General features: G+C 36.7%; 1 protein-coding gene across 3 annotated transcripts in view; it reads left to right on the forward strand.

The window, feature by feature from the left end:
* The first annotated feature begins 1,268 nt into the window (after nt 1-1,268).
* LOC113513375 (cyclin G) overlaps nt 1,269-17,763 on the forward strand; it is a 35,079-nt gene continuing 18,584 nt past the window's right edge. The window contains exon 1 of one of the 3 annotated variants that reach the window (XM_052892320.1): nt 1,269-1,776. The gene's annotated coding sequence lies outside the window, so the exon portion shown is untranslated. Of the gene's footprint in view, nt 1,777-1,873; nt 2,028-9,981; nt 10,161-17,763 lie in introns of those variants that run through there. The other 2 variants (XM_052892318.1, XM_052892321.1) reach the window with 2 other exon arrangements.

Genomic DNA, 17,763 nt, shown 5'->3' on the forward strand with positions numbered 1-17,763 from the left:
CCACTGCTTGTACAACAGACTGTATTCAGAGGAATTGTTTAATACGATGGCCATAGCCACTTTCTACCATCCTTCAACTCGCCATTAACAGTGACTTCTCCCGCATATCTTAGAGCCTAGTTATATGATCACGTACAGCGCGGTTTAGAAATGTTTCCTCCCACGAACTCTTCAGGTATGGACTTAGTTCCCGGTCGAAATTTTTCCAAGAGACTACAGCATGGGATCCTTCAAAAAAGGGATAACGAGGTTTTTTCAGGGTCGGCAACGCGCGCATAATGCCTCTGGCGGCAAGCGTTCATAGGCTATGGTAAAAGCTTAACATCAAGTGTGTATGTTGAAAAGGAGTAGGTATGACCATTGTTATTTCCTAACTTTATTCGTTTTAGTAATCTTAATAAATTAATCCTTAAATCATTTTAAAGTAAATTTAAAACGTTGGGCCCGAGAATTTTTTTTATAGCTCTTAGTGATAGAAGAAGATAAAGAAATTTAAACTATTAAGCACAGTGTTGAGCAGTTTAAATATGTTGGTCACATTGTAATAGATCACGTCGGGATGAGCATAATATTGTGAGGGAGCGTAGGGCGCTGTCACTTCGTGCCAATATGTAAATTCATAGATTCACGTGGTGTACGATTGAAGTAAAACATGCTTATACGTGTGTTGTCAGAGTTTTTATATCTGTGCTCTGTAGACGGGCTTTACGCTGGGATCGAATAGTGCCTTGAGAGGTAAGTACAATAAAACCTTCGGGGTCTTGTTTAGGTTCCGTTGCTTCTGTAGTGCCTTTAGCTTATTTGCGGATGCTGCAGGGGTCTATTTTTATACATTTTTAATGCTGATTTTTACAACTATGCGTAAAAAAATTAAGAAATACACAACGGAAGACGCGTCGATTTTCGGCAGTTCACTCAATTGTACGTTTTGCGTGTGAAAGGGTAAACTTATGGTTGGCTAAATAGCCGCACTATATTAAATCACTATGATGCTACTCACATAATTTGTAAAGATTTGTTACTAACATTTATAGGCTGTTATAGTCTGAAAATAAAATACAGGGCACCAGTCTATCTTCTTTTGTCAGAGGCGAGTTTTAATCTACTAATCCTACTTGATATAGGAGGTTTTTTTATTTAATTATGAAAGTACAAAAATCATTAAATAAATAAAATAATTTATTGTCACGAAAATTCCTACTAGTTTTTTTTTTCTATATAGTATGATTTTATTTTTCTAAATTAGCAACACTAAGTTTTTGTTTACAATCCCAACGGTGAAGTTGAGTGAAACAAAAACAAGTTTAAATCTTACTGGCTACAGAAGTAGAAAATTTTCTCCAGTTTTTAATTAAATTATTTCTTCTTTCTAAAAGTATATTAAGTACCATAGTACTTAGTTTAGAAAATATTGCGTGATTCAAGTACATTAATTTATAATATTTTAATTGATAGGTCTTTGTTCTGAAACTGTGAAAAGTGAAGCGACGTTGCCGCTCTTACGGCGAAGTTTTCTAATAACAGAAAAATATAGTTATTTTAATTTGTTAAAGAAAAGTTTCTTTCTAAATCGATTCCGTCATAAAATTTAAGTAAAACAAACTGTAAGATATGCGCCATTTGTTTGAAATGTTTGAATTTGAACAATATTCAGTTTCTGACGCAATACCGATTTGGCAACAGCGCGCAGAGTTGGAGTGAACTAGAAGATTCTGATGTATTAGCATAACTAATTGGAAACTACCCATCATTTTCACAGTTAATAAACTTTATGAGGTAAGTTAATATTTATATATAAATATCCACTATTTGTACTTTGTTATTGTGTAAAAAAAATAAAAATTAAGTGAAATTGTCGTTTCGATTTTCCCGCGCATGACGTAATTCAGCGCTTTCGGCCATCTTTTTTTTGTATACAATCAGTGTACTGTCAAGTGCTCTTTGAATTTCTCTTACGAAGTGTAAAATAAAAATTCCCAAATTATAAGGTTGTTTTTAACGACAAAAACCACCACGGAAGCATCCGGGTAAGTGAGAAATGGCAGTTTTACTTATTAGATTTATATTTTAGACTGTCCTTTGTAGCGAAATTATTTTTTTAGTAACATAACCTTAATTTACTAGCTTGAATCCGTTTATAGGTCAACCAGTGTCATCTTAGCGAATTTCTCGTTTGCATGGTTATATTTGCATAATCAATCTCTCATACGCCTTTTAAGTACGTGAAACTGTGTTCCGACGAACAAAAAATGTTGAAAGTTCAACATTCTTATTGGCTGTTGCTTCCTTTGTGGGGACAATTTTGTCGTGAAATATCAAATACTTTATTATTAATCCATATGTCAGATTCGTAATTCTAATCTAATGTAGTTCCTATTATAGTAAAACGTTTTTATTTTACATAGTGTAATTTGTAATTTAAAGTTTTCAAACTGATCATGAACATGTCCATACCTGTTTGATTGTTGCATAATATTTGATTCCAATTTTAAAGTAGAATAGTCAAGTTATTGAATATGGAACCATAACACTAGATCATAAAAATGATAATTAATAAATATTACAAGTAAATTATTAAATTATAATATTACAAGTGAACAGAGAATAATCTGGGATAATCACAATATTGATCAATGTCATTGTACAGAATCTCAAAATATTGAGAAATATACAAGTTATAACAAAAAAAAAAAAATCAATAAAATTATTTTTATAAGTATTTTATAGTTATAAAAAAGTTTTATTTTTTCAATATTGCAACATATCTCTTATGCTGGAACTCAATATCTAAATTTAGTCGGAGTAGGTTTTTAGGCTTTTTTTTTTTTCATTTAATTGAGCCCTGTATAAGATCAAGAACATATGACCAGTCCATAGATGAAATTTTTTAAATGGGTCAAAATGGAATGATTATCCTGTGATATCTTTTATCTTGGGGGGGGGGGGGGTTAATCTCTCTTGTGATATTGGTATACACTGGCAGGACACTAGTGAGGGATGATTTATGATGATTGATGACTAGTTCAGTCACTGTGATGAATTCATCAAGAATTAACAAGGACTATTTCCAGTGGCTATCACTTTGAGGTGGATCTGACAAGATATATTACTAGCGGTGCTGACTGATTGAAATTAAAACTTTGTTAATCAAAGTTGAAATTTAAAAAAATTAGAGTATACTGTTTCGCCCATGATACCCCCCATATGTTGGCATTCCTGAGGACTCAGGTGTTATTCCCCTGTACCCTGTAAATTCACGTTATATCCTACCCTTCAAACCGAAACACAGCCATGCAAACACAACTGCTTTACGGTAGGAACACGAATGGGACAGAGGTACCCAAGCAATCGACTTTTGTACAAAGTCTCCCTCTAGAGTTTCTTTAAATGACCACAGCATGTTGATGTTCAGATATTTAAGATATACATGTTATTATTATTATTGTAATTTGGTTGTATGGGATTTTTATCTTATTAATATGATTTGTTTTAATTATAATTGTAAAGTATGTGTTATTGTACTGATGCTTTACTCTGTGAGAGTATTCGGAAAGCTATTGTATGAAGCTGACTAGTTGATCAAATAAATAAATAAATAATATTACCATTTCTAACAACGCCTTCCACTCATATCTGGAGTTTTCCAGTAATAATTTGCATATACATATATTTTATCAATATAATGATTATATATATTATATATAAATATAACAGAAGTCCTCTGATAAATATATATAGGACACTGATAATGTTTGAAATGGTTTAATCTCTTTGACCTATTTATTTATAATGTACATATAACTAGTCATTGGGTCATGTGGTCTCGGCATAGAATGTGCCACCTCTTCCCCGTGAGGGAGAGGGATTGTTAGTAATGGAGACTGAGAATCCCATTGCTAGCAATATACCCAACCAGGTCGACCTCCTTGCAGTTCCCCCTGGAAACTATCATGGTTAATTCCTGATGGATTCATCGTGATGGGCTGTTTTCATTCTCATCTATCACTCTTCACTAGTTCTCTGCCAGCATATCCTGTTAGCGCAGGCTGTACCATTTTCACCCATCAAAAAACCTCTTCCCCGTGGGTGTTGTAAAGTGACTAAGGAAATTTAATGATAGAATGATAACCAGTAGTGGCCTTCTTTTTAAATATCACCAAAATTTAACTGTGGTTGCCAACCTGCTTGCCCATTGTGGCAACTACGGGCAAAATCCTCATTGTGGTCGAAGGTCATGATCAGCGTTGGACAGTTAAAGGCTGATATAATGGTGATGATATAATTAGTGATTTACCCTGCATTTGCATATGTGTAAATGCAGCATTAGTCTAATTATTATGAATTATTCTTTTAAAATTCTTTCTTTTTGAAGTCGGTTTAAAAAACTTGTCCAAAAGAAAGTCTATTTTTATACTTTGAAGATTGACACTTTCTATCAGATGGGCTGTTATATTGTTTGCTGCATTGTAAGTTACAGAAAAATCACTGTTTTAAAATTGTATTTCTCCCGAAAGCATAGTTACCTATTTCAATGAATGTATGATTAAAATACAATAGTGTTTGTCGTCATTCCATACTGAAATGGAAATCTTATGCAGCAGTGTCTGTGACGAATGTCACGTGCGTTTGTAACACGTCAACGATATTATAATGAAAGAAAATAAGTTAGATATGTATGTATGTATCTATTTAGACTTTACTCTGTGTTCTACTGCTTGTACAACGGACTGTGCTCAGAGGAATTGTTCAATAGGAAATAGGATGCACGACCTTCCTTTTATCATCGTACAACTCGCCATCGACGGGGAGTTCACCTCCTATACTTTAAAAGCCTGGATGGTCGCGTACAGTGCGATTTCAGAGATGTTCGGGTTATGGAATGAGCTTCCTGTCGTAATTTCTTCAAAAAAGGTTTAAAAAGGTTTCTTCAGGGTCAGCAACGCACGCGTTATGCCCCTAGTATTGCAGGCGGTCATAGGTGACGGTAACCACTTACTCAAGTGGGCCGTATGCATATTTGCCACCTCAGTGATTTAAAAAAAAATTAGATAGGATAAACGTTAAAATGATACGGAAAATAACGAGCATTTGTCCTTTAAACATTTATACACAATAGGGGCCACAGACAGCCCTCTATATTCGAGGCTGTTTTGACTCCGAAGATACGGCTGCTCACGTAATCCTGCAATGTGAGGCTATGGACCCTCGACGTTCAGAAATTATCGGAACAATGGGGTCGGCCGTGAGGCCTGTGAGATACCAGGAACCAGGAAGCTTCTGTGCCTTTGGGCAGAGCTGGGCTGGCTGTACTTTTTGTAATGGAATGGTAACCTCGCCTACGCTATCGGTATACACTGGAGGGGCACCAATGAGGGATGATAGGAGAAAGCGGGTCATTTAACCCATCGTAACGAATTCAACGATAAATTAGTCACGGTGGTTTCTAGGGGAAACTGCGTGGAGGTCTACCTGTTATGGTATATTGACAGCAATGAGGAATAACCTCCCGATTAATAACAATCCTTTCCCCCCTGGCAGGCTGAACTAGCCACGACTTATACGCACAACGGTCCAAACGAGAGGCTTAGTGCGGAAATAAATTTAAATTTAGAAGTGTGCTAAAATGAACCTTGTACGTGAGTCAAATTAGCATCATTAATTTTCTTTTTTTTTTTAATTCTAATTATTTTTTTTCGAATAGACTTGTTTACAAGCACTTTTAAATCGTCATTTTTCTTTTTAATCTACGGTAGGATTCGGAAGGTTATTTGTTGAGAAGAGTCCGCAAAAAAACTCAACAGTTACTCTTTTAAATCTCTGTTAACATTATGTGTATTTATTTAAATGTATTATGTCTAAAATTACATGGTCGTTAAAAGCCCATACATGATCGACTAACACCGTGCACGTTTGTCATTCAAGTATTCGTTTAGTGTGTAAATAGGCTTTGTTCAACAAGTGTGCTTTTTAATAACAGTTTTAAATTTATTAAAGTATTAATAAACTGTCTTTCGCCCGCGACTTCGTCTGCTTGATCGGGGCATATTTACTTTTTTTTTTTTTTTTTTTTTTTTTTTTTACAACTCAGGGGGCAAACGAGCATGCGGCTCACCTGATGGTAAGTGACTACCGCCGCCCATGGTCACCCACAACACCTACGGCATTGCAGGTGTGCTGCCGGCCTTTTAAAAAGGAATATGCTCTTTTCTTGAAGGTTATGTTGTCGTATCGGTTCGGAAATACTGCTGCTGGAAGTTGATTCCAAAGAGTGGTTGTGCGTGGAAGAAAGTGCCTTGAAAAACGCACGGTGGAGGACCGCCACTCGTCCAGATGGTTGGGATGAAATTTTAGTTTATGGCGGGTTGTACGATGGTGAAAATCTGCAGCAGGTATCAATCCGAACAATTCTTCAGAGCACTCCCCATGATAAATTCGGTAGAAGATGCACAGAGATGCAACATCTCTACGCAGTTTCAGTGGGTCGAGCCGGACAGTAAGACGCCGATCGTCAACAATTCGAGCTGCCCGACTTTGAATGCGGTCTAACGGAAGGAGTTGGTACTGTGGCGCTCCTGCCCACAGGTGAGAACAGTATTCCATGTGTGGCCTCACTTGAGCTTTATACAGTTTCAGGCGGTTTTCTGGCGTGAAATACCGTCTCACCCTATTGAGCACCCCCAACTTTTTGGAAGCTATCTTAGCTTTTTCCTCCAGATGACCGCAAAACTGGACGTCGCTAGATATATCGACGCCAAGAATCCCCAGACTCGACTTATTATCAAGGGAAGTGCCCTGAAAGTGAGGTGATACTGATCGCGGTAAAGAGCAGCCGTCATCCCATATAGTGCGGATTGTGGTCACCCATCCTAGTTGGAACCACGGCCGCGGTTATTTAACTTGCATTAGCGCTACTACCTTTAAGCAAACACTCACTTCTCATTGTATTATATACTTAAATGATAATTACGTACCTAATACCTTCATAAAGTTTCAGCCAATACAACTGATCGGTTGTTTTATAGCATTTTATATGTGATTCTTTAGATTGATATAACTTTTTTATTTAAGAACCGATTGCAATAAAACAAACACTTAACATTAAATGGAGCAAACAGCAAAAAAATATATCCAAATATCTATTTTAGCTATTGAAGTGTATTGTCACTTTCTTTTCCATTAAATTTTCAATTTGAAAAAAGGCGATAAAAGACTTATCTATCTATACTTATAATAAATCTGTAGAGAGGTCAATTCTGTACATGAAATATATTTCCAAAATAACTATCAGGGGCTGATTAGTGATCGATACTGATGCCAAAAATGCAATCATTAAAATTGCTAGCAATATACCCAACCAGGTCGACCTCCTCGTGGTTCTCCCTGGAAACTATCATGGTTAATTCTTGATGAATTCATCATGATGGGCTATAACTGGCCTGTTTTCATTCTCATCTATCATCCTTCACTGGTGCTCCGCCAGCGTATCCCGTTAGTGCAGGCGGGGTTACCATACCATTTTCATCCATCAAAAAAAAAATATAGGTTTGTTGCTGGTTTTAGTTTTTATGAATAAAAATTTTCCCTAAAAAGAAAAAACTAGAGATTGGTTTAGAGAGTCGGCCCCATTATGTTCTGAATGTTTTCCAGTTGTTTCTTGCCCGTAAGGTATTAAAAAAAAAATTATATACACGTGGAATTGTCCAAATCAATACGAAATTAATTACCAAAGATGTCGCATGAGGTCTATTGAATAGATTGAGGGCAATTGAAATGGTGACAATGTTAACAACATGAGAGAATGACGTGAAATTTGTTATAATAGATTCGTATATATATATATATTTTTTATGAATGTTAGTAATATGGTAACCCCGCCTGCGCTATCGGTATACGCTGGCGGGGTACCAGTAAGGGACGATAGGTGAGAATGAAAAGGCAAGTCAGTTAGCCCATCGTGGTGAATACGCCTGGAATTCAGCACGATGGTTTCCAGTGTAGACCATGTGAAGGTCGACCTAACGGTATATTGCTGGGGGAAAGGGATTGTTAGCAATGAAGTTAGACAGCCCCATTGCTAGCAATATGCCCTATTAGGTCGACCTCCAAGTGGTTTCTCCTGGAAACTATCGTGAACAATTCTTGTTGAATTCGTCACGATGGGCTAACTGACCTGCTTCATCCTCACCTATCATCCTTCACTGGTGCCCCGCCGGTGTATACCTATAGCGCAGGCGGGGTTACCATTCTATTATCATCCAATAATAAAAAAAAATGGTATATTGCTAGTAATGGGACTGGTAGTCCGCATAACTAATCCCTTCTCTCCACGCGGACAAAGTCACGTTAACACCTAGTACGCGAGTGGCGTATAGAGACAACAGATATTTCAATGTTGATACAGCTGCAAGCAATGTTTCTACGCACTTATATATTTCCCATGCAACGCGCTTTACATGAACAATGAAGTAATTGATTTACTTAGCGAGTAATAAAGTTTCTAGAATTCTCACCGAGACTTCTTTGGACAGATGGTGGGGTGAATTTTTTTTTTATGAATACTAATGGAATAGTTACCCTCGTCTCCGCTAACGGTATACGTTGGCGGGGCACCAGTGAGGGATGATAGGTTTTTTTTTATACAACTTAGAATGGCAAACAAGCTGACGGCCCACCTGATGAAAAGCGGTAACCGTCGCCTATAGACATGAGCAGTACCATGGACATAACAGAGTATACTGTTTCGCCCATGATACCCCCTATGCGTTGCCATTACTGAAGACTCGGGTGTTATTCCTTTGTACCCTGTAAATTCACGCCATATCCCACCCTTCAAACCGAAACAACTGTTTCACGCTTGAAACACGAATGTGATAGAGGTACCCAAACAATCTATTTTTGTAAGAAGCTCACTCTGGTGAGGACGAAAAGCATTCAGCACGATGATTGGCAGGGGGGGAGGGATCACGTGAAGGTCTACCTGTCAGGGTTTATTGTTAGCAATGGGACTGGTAGTCCACTTTAACGTCTAATAATTACACAGACTTATATCCGTTCACTGCTGGACATAGGCCTCCCCCATAGACTGCCATAAGGAACGGCCCTGAGCCACCTGCAATGCATTTGAGGTCGTCACTTCATCTAGTGGGCGGTCGTCCTACACTGCGTTTGCCCGTACGGGCTCGCTATTCGAGAACCTTTCTTCCTCATCGGTTGTCGCTTCTTCGAGCTATGTGACCAGCTATCATTGCCACTTCAGCTTGCTTATACTTCGGGCTATATAACCTACATACTTTAGTTCTTTTACGTATATGGTATTCCCGTTTAAAGAAACTCCGAGCATAGTCCTCTCGATTTCACAAGTACACGACCATAATTATAAAAGAAAAAAATACCAAAGAGTCCCTAATTCAGCGTTAAGGCACTTTTCTCATTGTTGGTAGCGCTGATATTCAGTTAGGTGCCGTGATGACGTCACGGATGGTAGATACGGGTATTGTAGGTATATTATGTATGTATATACAGCGGCACTTATAAACTGCGCAACACATAACTGCGTAAATGTTTGCCCATATTGGAAAGTACCAAAGTCGAACGCTAGATGCGTCGCAATTAGGAATGTTTAGGTTATTTTTTTCTTAATCACAGTTGTATATATAAATAGAACTTAAGGCTCATTGTAATTGCAGTCCGTCGTGTGGTCCCGGTATAGAATAGGCCGCCCCTTCCTTTCCCGTGGGTGTCGTAAGACGCGACTAAGGGAGAGCGAGGGATGGGCAGCAGCGTCCCTCTTAAAACATCTCCAAAGCCTAACTGCGGTTATTATTTCAGCCGTTAATTGCACAATGCTGAACATGTCTTACACATAGGAGGTTTGCCGGTGCCATGCTTGGCAAGCGGGTTGGCAACCGTAGTTAGGTTTTCAGAGATGTTTTAATAGAGACGCTGCTGTGCATTCTTTTACTATAAGTTCCCTTAGTCGCCTCTTAAGACAACCACGGGATAGGAATGGGTGGTCTATTCTATGTCAGGACCACGCGGAACACAGTAACTGTATATGTATCCATTAATTACGAAGCATTTTAGCGCTCACAGCTTCATAGTGCCAATACATTTGGATTGTATTTGGAGGTCACATTGCGACACGTGTCTTTGGCTCTATTGTATGTAATTTGTTTTGTTTCCAATTTTATTTAGAATATAACATAAATAAATTGTGTATGTATGTATATGCATAGGTGTAAATATATATTTATGTCTATGTATATGTGTATTTATACGATTAAATATAATGTAATTAATTATATATGAATTTAAATTTGTCTAGTTCTTTTTGTTTGTAAATTGTCCCAATATTGTACACCGCTCTACCCGTTGTCATTGGGGGGAAAGGGATTGTTAGTAATGGAGACTGAGAATCCCATTGCTAGCAATATACCCAACCAGGTCGACTTCCTCGCGGTTCTCCCTGGAAACTATAATGGTTAATTCCTGATGAATTCATCATGATAGGCTAACTGGCCTGTTTTCATTCTCATCTATCACTTCACTGGTGCTCCGCCAGCGTATCTCGTTAGCGCAGGCAACCATACCATTTTTACCCATAAAAAAAAACCTCTTGGGCTTGTGTGTAATACTTTACATTTCGTTTTCAAATGTCAATATTGACATTAAAATTTTGCTGTATTAGCAAGGTTGGACAGTAAATAAGCTTTTAGTTTAGACTAATTTTTGAAGTCGGTTAAAAAGTACAATACGACCGAAATAAGATCACACCTATGGTTCACAATGGTTAACAAACGTAATGCTACACAGGGCAAGCGTACAGATAACAAAAAAGCGGTTTGCCTTGGCTTTTTTTTTGCCTCCACGGCGTTCTACATATGGTATATGGCGTGTTCATGTCTGTACGAATATTTTAGATTTTGAAGGGCGCACGTCCGGTTTTGTCCCTAAGTAGCGAACGAAACCCTTGAAAATATTGTAAACTAGCTTTTACTCCCGTTTTCGTCCCCGTCATTCGAATTGTTATGGTTGATAATGTAATGGTAATTTTTAGCGCGCGCTATTGAGATACCCTGATGGGGCGGGGGAAAGGGATTGTTGGCAATGGAGTTTGACAGCCCCATTGCTAGCAATATGCCCCATTAGATCGACCTCCACGTGGTTCCTCCTGGAAACCATCGTGAACAATTCTTGTTGAATTCGTCACGATGGGCTAACTGACCTGCTTCATCCTCACTTATCATACTTCACTGGTGCCCCGCCGGTGTATACCGATAGCGCGGCTGGGGTTAATATTTCATTATCACCCATTAAAAATACCCTGATGGGGCATTAAATGTTATATAATAATGGGGGTTAAAATGTTCAGCCATGCGGGGATATTAGCCAAGCATGGTTGCCTCTAAATTATATATGAGGGCAACAAAAGTGACGATGAACTATTATTACCCCTCCACCCCCCATCTCTCCTGTGTGACCGGGTTTTTTTTTTATACAACTTAGAATGGCAATCAAGCTGACGGTCCACCTGATGGGAAGTGGTAACCGTCGCCTATAGACATGAGCAGTACCATGGACATAACAGAGTATACTGTTTTGCCATTTGATACCCCCATGCGTTGCCATTCCTGAGGACTCAGGTGTTATTCCTCTGTACCCAGTAAATTCACGCCATATCCCACCCTTCAAACCGAAACACAGCCATGCAAACACAACTGCTTCACGGTTGAAACACGAATGGGACAGAGGTACCCAAGCAATCGACTTTTGTACAAAGTCTCCCTCTGTTAACTATAGTTAACTGTCCCTCTGGTAACTATAGTCTGGTAACGGTAGTCTACGTACTTCATTCCATATTATAATACGCTAGTGTGGACCTTTCACGGCGATTGGTTAAGCCGTTAAGGCACTAATAGGTAACAAACAAACCCACTTTCACATTTATAATATTAGTAAGGACTTCTGTGCCTCGCGATTTCGCGTGCATAAGAATAACCTTCAATCGTATTTGCTTAATTTTACACAATTTTAACGCCATCTATTGTCAATTTGAGACAATATGCTATTCGACAATGGATTTATATATATATATATATATATATATATATATATATATATATATATATATATATATATATATTTATATATATTAGTAATATATATTATAAGTAGTGATTATGTGCTTTCTGTTTTTATCCAATGGTCAGCTGGTAGAGAATGCCATATGGCATTAAGCTCGCCACTTGTACAAAATTTTATTGTGCAATCTATACTTATAATAAATCTGAAGAGAGGTCAATTCTGTACATGAAATATATTTCCAAAATAACTATCAGGCGGTGATTAGTGATCGATACTGATGCCAAAAATGCAATCTGTAAATTTTTTTGTCTGTTTGTCTGTATGTTCGTTATAGAAACAAAAACTACTCGACGGATTTTAACGAAACTTGGTACAATTATTCTTCATGCTCCCGGGCAGGTTATATTATACTTTTTATCACGCTACGATCAATAGGAGCAGAGCAGTGAAGGGAAAATGTGTCTGTTACATCAAAACCACTGAACCGCGAGGAAGGACATAGGCTACTTATTTTACGAAAAACGACGGAAAAGCGGATAAAGTCGCGGGGAAAAAGCTAGTAAATAAATAAATAGCAATACGAAAACCTATTCTATGAAATGGTATAACAGTACGAAGTAATGGGCCAAAAGACAGTAATATTGTAAATTTAAAATGAAATGAAATGAAATGAAATGAAATGAAAATGAAATGAAATGAAATGAAATGAAATGAAATGAAATGAAATGAAATGAAATGAAATGAAATGAAATGAAATGAAATGAAATGAAATGAAATGAAATGAAATGAAATGAAATGAAATGAAATGAAATGAAATGAAATGAAATGAAATGAAATGAAATGAAATGAAATGAAATGAAATGAAATGAAATTTATTAAATGGCAACACGACACAGTGAATTTTACTAGAAAATTCTACGATGCTGTAGAAATAGACTGGGACTAAAAAAAAAATGGGCGCGTGGCCATGGCTTTGACCAAACAGCCGTTTGTTGTTACGAAATAGTGAATTTATTACATGTAAACTGTATTGCACGCTAGCTATGTCCGGCGGCATCGCTCGCGTGAATTTATACAGTATCCTATGTTATAAATTTGTTCCTATCATATCCGTTCAGTGGTTTTTGAGTGAAAAAGCAACAGATGTCTGTACATTCTCCTCACAAATATTTGCATTTATAATAAATAGATACTCTATTGTTTCCTCCAAAAGATTACAATAGTAAACTTATTATAGATACAAACAATTACAAGAAATGATCACAGTGAGGAAACAATGGGCGGTCTCGTGGGGGGAAAGGGATTGTTAGTAATGGTGTCTAATAGCCCCATTACTGGCAATATACCCTTACAGGTTGACCTCCACGCGGTTCCCCCTGGAAATCATCATGTTTAATTCTTGTCGAATTCATCATGGTGGGCCAACTGACCTGCATTCATTCTCACCTATCATCTTCCACTGGTGCCTCGTCGGTGTATACCGATAGCGCAGGCGGGGTTACCAACCTTTTCACCCATTAAAAAAAAAAATGGGCGGTCTCGCTAAATCATGAGGAAACAATAGGCGGTCTCGCTAAGAGCGTTATTTTGCAGGCAACCTTTGGATAGAGAGGAGTAATTATAAACTGATCGGAGGCACGATGAAAATTCTATCATTTTTAAATGTATATGAAGATGTAATACAATACATGCAATAATGTAAATTTATATCTCTACTCATTATTATATATATAATAATTGTGGTGTAACTCCTTCCAAACGGCTCGACTGATTTTTATGAAATTTTTTTTTGCTAGTTATTAGAATAGGTATTAAAGTATATTTCATACCGCTCGGTGATTAGGGTGTCCCTTTCCAGAAAAAAACATTTATAGGGCAGAATAACGTTTATCAGATTAGCTTAGTATATATATATATATATATATATATATATATATATATATATATATATATAATTGTAAGCAATAAGCATATTTATTTTATCTCTGTTCAACCACATTTATATTAATAACATACAAACATTTTGCACGTAAACGCATTAACCTTCTCACGCAGTTGAGCAAAGATTTGTTAATGGTGCTTTTTGGAGGTTGGTTTGGTTACCTTGCCTAATACTTGCCTATTGATATTCTACGTACATAATACAACAAACATTTGCGAAATCCTTATACCTTCTTTTGTCCCAATTTGAAGTCTGTTTTTTTTTTGTGTAACATAATTTTATTTATTAAATACTTCAAAAAGAAAATTTTATAGCTTGTTTCATTGTAACTTAATGGTAAGTGAACAATGTTCAGACTGACTTTATCCGCACCTATCATCCATCATTGGTATCATTCCCTAGAACATTTCTGTAAATTTTTGATGCCAATTAATTCTTCTCTTTCAGTAAGGGAAAGTAGGTAAAGCTTTATTTGAGAAATCAGTTCAGGGTACGATAGAGCTGATATATCTAAGCCCTTACAATAATAATAATAAACAAAAAGTTATTTTAAAGGGAAGTCGAAAATCGGCAAAAATCGATGACGTAATTTACCAACGGTCCCGTAGTCGAATTGTTGCGTGTGACCCGAATTTCGCGGGTGACGTGCGCTTGCGCGTCATACATCACGTACGCCCGTCGACCTCGCGTGGAGGCTGCGCGCGCGCATCGTACCGCGTTCACACTCAGCGGTGACATAAACGCTTAAAATAGGCATATGGTTTTTAACTCTATTTTATCACTAAACCTACCGACATTTCATATATACCTAATCCTACCATGAGCGGTCAAATGACCGCTTTAAAATAAAGTATATATATATATATATATATATATATATATATATATATATATATATATATATATATATTATTGCACTTGTAAGTTACATATAAAATAATGTATTTATAAATGTTGTGAGCAAGGGTGCACTTATCTCTGACAGAGATCTCTTCCAGTCAACCCAGTACAGTAAGAAAGCATTTCGTTAGCGGGCAGCTGAAGTGCTACAACTATTAATACATAAACAAATATAAAGTTAATAAAAATATTAAAATATATAATAAAATATTACATAAATACATACACTATAAATACCTACCTACTTATACAATAAATGTTAAAATAAATGAATATAATACTTACATTAGAAATTTCGTTTAATGATTTTAAGATATGACAGTTTAATTCTTAATATAGGAGGAGCCAATTGGATAGTAAACAAGTAAATAATAGTAAATTGTAAATATTGAAAAATGGCTTGTATGTATATTATAGGAAAAGGCAATAAGTTACATGGTGACACAGTAACGTTATACATGAAAATTTTTAAACTAAATTTCAAAAACGATTATTTGACCGCACTTAGTAGGTTTAGTGTTAACTTTTTTCTGCTTTTATTTATTTATTTATTTAATTCATTAGTACAAATATGTGTACATGGCGGACTTAATGCTAAAAACACTCTCTCCCAGTCAACCACAGTGAAGTGTTAGAATACTCGAATGAACTGCTTTTGTTTTTGGGACACGATTTTTTTGTTTTCTGTTTTGTAATCACGGTTATGTGAACAATATTTTCTATTCTATTCTATTCTATTCTATTCTATTGTAAATCACCCATGTCGTGAATTATGTAAACAATTTATATTAGCTTCCTGGGTTACACCGATGTCAACAAACACGGGTTTATGTAATGTTGAACGTTTGATTCACACTTTACTGTAAATTGGTTACCGTTTATTTTATCAAAAACTTATTAACCAAATTAATAAATAAATTTGTGTAACATTTAAAATGTAAAAATAAAGTACTTTTTTAATTGAAATTAAGACTTATTATTATTTTAAATAAGTCTCAAGCGCTATTTATAATATACTCTGTTATGTCCATGGTACTGCTTACGTCTATAGGCGACGGTTACCATTTTCCATCGGGTGGGCTGTCAGCTTGTTTGCCATTCTAAGTTGCATAATAAAATACAATTACATTAAAATTAAAAAAAAAAAAAAAAAACTTCCCGCCATTTGAAACGTTTAAAGTATAGCATTATTCGTGTTACCCTTTACCATCAGGTAAGACGTCAGATTGTTTGACATTCTAAATCGCATAAAAAAATATTTGTTCTCCGAGTCATTAACACCGCCTATTGCAACGCCAAACATGGTCATCGACAAGGGCACACTACCACGCGTCTGACCTTATGTAAACTTACGTTCTTAATTGTAATTTGGAATCAGATCTATGCAGTAAGCATATTTTTAAAAGAAGACTTTTCAATTATTTGTTGAGTCAACAAAACTAGCTCTAGTTACAGGTTACTCAATAGTTACTATATCTCATAATGCTTATTGTCATTTTGATGTATCAGCATCAAAATGACATGTTATCAGCATCGTTTCAGCTATTGTTTGTCCACTGCTGGATATAGTCTCCCCCTAGACTGCCATAAAGAACGGTTTTGAGCCACCTGCATGGGTTTTTCAAAAGAGGGGGTAAAGAGGTTTCTTCAGGGTCGGCAACGCGCGCGTAATACCTCTGGTATTGCAGGCGTTCATAGGCTACGGTAACCGCTTACCATCAGGTGGGTCGTATGCTTGTTTGGCACCTCAGTGGTATAAAAAAAATCTGCATCCACTAACATCCTGCAATGCATTTCATGGTCGTCACTCCATGTAGTTGCGGGTCGTCCTACACTACGTTTGCCCGTACGGGGTCGCCATATATATATTTTAGTATAACCATATATATTATAAGTAGTGTTTATGTATTATATGTATATTTCTTATGTATTATTATTTCAGTATGTTACTATAATTATGTGACATATTTTTGCTATCTGTCCACGTCTGCCTTTCTTACGCTTTCTGTTTTTTATCTAATGGTTAACTGGTAGAGAATGCCATATGGTATTATTTTTTAATGGGTGAAAATGGAATGATAACCCCGCCCGCGCTATCGGTATACACCGACGAAGCACCAGTGGAAGATGATAGGTGAGAATGAATGCAGGTCAGTTGGCCTACCATGATGAATTCGACAAGAATTAAACATGATGGTTTCCAGGGGGAACCGCGTGGAGGTCAACCTGAAAGGGTATATTGCTAGTAATGGGGCTATTAGACCCCATTACTAACAATCCCTTTCCCCCCAACAATGCCATATGGTATTAAGCTCGCCACTTGTACAAAGTTTTATTGTGCAATAAAAAATAAATAAATAATCCTCTACACGTTGGCGAATTATGTGAGAATAGGTCAATATCGTCGCGTGTAGAAGGCGTAATCGCGCTCGGCCGAATGTCTGTGTTCGGCGATGATTGCGTAGGCGTTCGTTTTTCAAATTCGTATTACTAATTGTTTCGAGAAACTTATTGTAAATTAGTACGATTAATCGCATCACACATGCCCAATTCTATAGACAACGCCTATTATTTTTAATCAGGTGGCATTCTAAATTCAAAGTTACATAAAAGTACAATGTTACGGACTATTTGTTCATCTTTCAAAGATTCTAATTTCTCGGTCTAGCTCTCGAATTCACCTGTATTTCATTCGATGTTTTCCCCGATTCTTATTGATTTTTTTATATTTTTTTTTTACAATCGTTACTCGTAGCCTTCAGGACATACCAAAGGTCACTGATCGTTCCTTACACTGTGCCCGAGTGACCCAATCTTTTACATGACATTGGTCATTC

Source organism: Galleria mellonella, unplaced genomic scaffold (assembly GCF_026898425.1).
Source record: "Galleria mellonella isolate WM207_F2 unplaced genomic scaffold, CSIRO_AGI_GalMel_v1 utg150, whole genome shotgun sequence".
NCBI lineage: Eukaryota > Metazoa > Arthropoda > Insecta > Lepidoptera > Pyralidae > Galleria > Galleria mellonella.